General features: G+C 37.4%; 1 protein-coding gene across 1 annotated transcript in view; it reads left to right on the top strand.

Annotated features, from left to right (window-relative positions):
* LOC106884069 (sodium- and chloride-dependent glycine transporter 1) overlaps window positions 1-2500 on the top strand; it is a 228219-nt gene that overhangs the window by 196616 nt on the left and 29103 nt on the right. The gene's annotated exons all lie outside the window — the stretch shown is intronic.

Genomic DNA, 2500 nt, shown 5'->3' with positions numbered 1-2500 from the left:
CTCTCTCATTTTTTTCTTGAAGAAAGCCAGCTCTCTCTCGTTCTCTCTCTATCTATCTCTCTCTCTCGCTGTATATATAGATATGTGTTTGTGTGTGTGTTTGTTTGTGTATTTATATATACAAAGAGTAAAGAGACCCCTTTGTTATTTCTTTACTGCCCACAAGGGGCTACAGGCAGAGGGGACAAACAAGGACAGACAAACGGATTAAGTCGATTATATCGACTCCAATGCGTAACTGGTACTTATTTCATCGACCCCGAAAGGATGAAAGACAAAGTCCACCTCGGCGGAATTTGAACTCAGAACGTAACGGCAGATGGAATACCGCTAAGCATTTTGCCCGGCGTGCTAATGTTTCTGCCAGCTTGCTGCCTTAAAGAGATCCCTTTCTGTCATGGATGACCATGGAATTGCACCTAGAGAGTTACCCTCCGAGGCACAAGTGCGAGCAAGGTTGGTTATGCAAAACCAGCAGTTTTACATGTCTACCAGCCAGACCAACGTGTATGCATGTAGGTGTGTGCATATGATTCTGTGTTTGTGTTTGTCCCCCACTCCAACATCGCTTTCTAACCGATGCTGGTGTGTTTACGTCCCCGTAACTTAGCGATTCGGCAAAAAGTGAACGTTAGATTAAGTACTAGGCTTACTAAGAATAAGTCCTGCGGCTGATTTGCTCAACTAAAAGGCGGTGCTCCAGCATGACCGCTGTCAAATGACTTAAACAAGTAAAAGCAAATGAACAGAATATATATATATGAGCTTTAAAAAGAATGTAATGTTTGAGTATGAGTTTAAATATAGTAAATCATTAAATTGTTTTATTTTAAAACTATTTTCTGACACTTCACATTTAAAACTAATTTATACACTCTAAAGCCCTTTTTAACTCCTTTCTCTCTCTCTCTCTCTATCCCTGTCTATCACTATATATATATATATATATATATATATATATCATCCTCTCTTTCTCTCACGCAGTATCCTTACCTTGTTCTATCTCTAAATATATTCAATCATTTTTTTTTTTACATCAAAGCACTTATCCTGCAAGAAACTATATTTCCACATCAATATTAAAATGAGCTAATGGAAAAGGCGCAATCAGATATGCAATAATCTATTTCAAAAATATTGCATTTCCCTTTGTGCATTAAGTGTTATACTGTTAAAATCGCTTGTCTAAAATATATTTCGTCTCTACGGATATGTCAAAACTATTAAGCACTGAATGACAGAAACAAAATTAGTTTAGCTTCAGTACCTTTACACCATTTTGTATATATTTTCTAGTTATTATATCCAGGCGCATGAATGGCTGATGGTTAAAGAGAATCGCTTTACAGTCACCTGATATCGGTTTTAGTTCCTAGACGCAGTATCTTTCGCAAGTGTCTTCTATCAATACGGATTACCCTATGCTTTTGTAAGTGAATCGGGTGAAGGAAAACATAGAGGAAGCCCGTCGTATGATTGACACTCATTAACACACCTTCCTGATATCCAGCAATAGTGTTTAGGAACCTAGTGAATGGGACCAGCAAAAGACTCTCCCCTCAGTCATCGAATAAATAAATTTTCAACACCGCTGCCCTGTGCTACAATGAAGCCCTGGTTGCCAGCAATTTTAAAGATTAGATTAGTTACATGCTTGACACTAACTCCACAGGATAAAATGCCACTAGATAGTTTTGTTTCACATTTTTCTTCCTCACTAAGTATGACAACTTGTGTAGATAAAATCGTTCTTAGTTAAGTGGATAAACACATCCCCTGTGTGGTAAGTAGCTTGCTTACGAACCACATGGTTCCGGGTTCAGTCCCATATATACATATATATTGATAGATAGTTAAACTTACTTGGAAAGTATATATATATATATATATATATATATATATATATATATATATATATATATATATATATATATGCATACATGGCTACAGCACATCACAAAACGTAAAGAACATGAAATTTGAAAACATGGAAGCCGAAATACGAAAAACAACATGAATTACAAAGACTAATTTTTTGCGAACAACGAGAGAAACAAATGGAATGCAAAATAAGTAACATAAAGAGCGACACTTCTTCAGTTGTCCGCTGTTTGTCTACTCCATATTTCGAGCAATTCACGACAATATGTGCCTTCGATGAAACAGCTGCTCCCGTAAGCCAAAATGAAATTTGAGATTTTGCGGAGGGTCGAAGCTGGTAACAAAAAGAGGACCGTGAATCAAATAGTGAGGGCTGCTACGCCAGACGGAGTAAAGTGGCGAACGCTCAGGGGCATTATTTGACAGGAGAATAGATAGGGGAGGAGACAGACAAGAGTATGCCTGGTCTGTGCAACAGACCGGAAGAAAAGGAAGTTGAATACGTGGGGGAAAAAGATGGACGATGGTCACGTTTGAACAACGAGAGAGAAAAGGAGGAAGAGGGAGAGACATATATATGTCAGTATGTACATATATGTATGTATATATATATATATAT

The sequence above is a fragment of the Octopus bimaculoides genome, chromosome 7 (genome assembly GCF_001194135.2).
Source record: "Octopus bimaculoides isolate UCB-OBI-ISO-001 chromosome 7, ASM119413v2, whole genome shotgun sequence".
In the NCBI taxonomy this organism is placed as follows: domain Eukaryota; kingdom Metazoa; phylum Mollusca; class Cephalopoda; order Octopoda; family Octopodidae; genus Octopus; species Octopus bimaculoides.
Note: the sequence above shows the minus strand (reverse complement) of the source record. Positions and strands in the feature narration are given on the sequence as shown.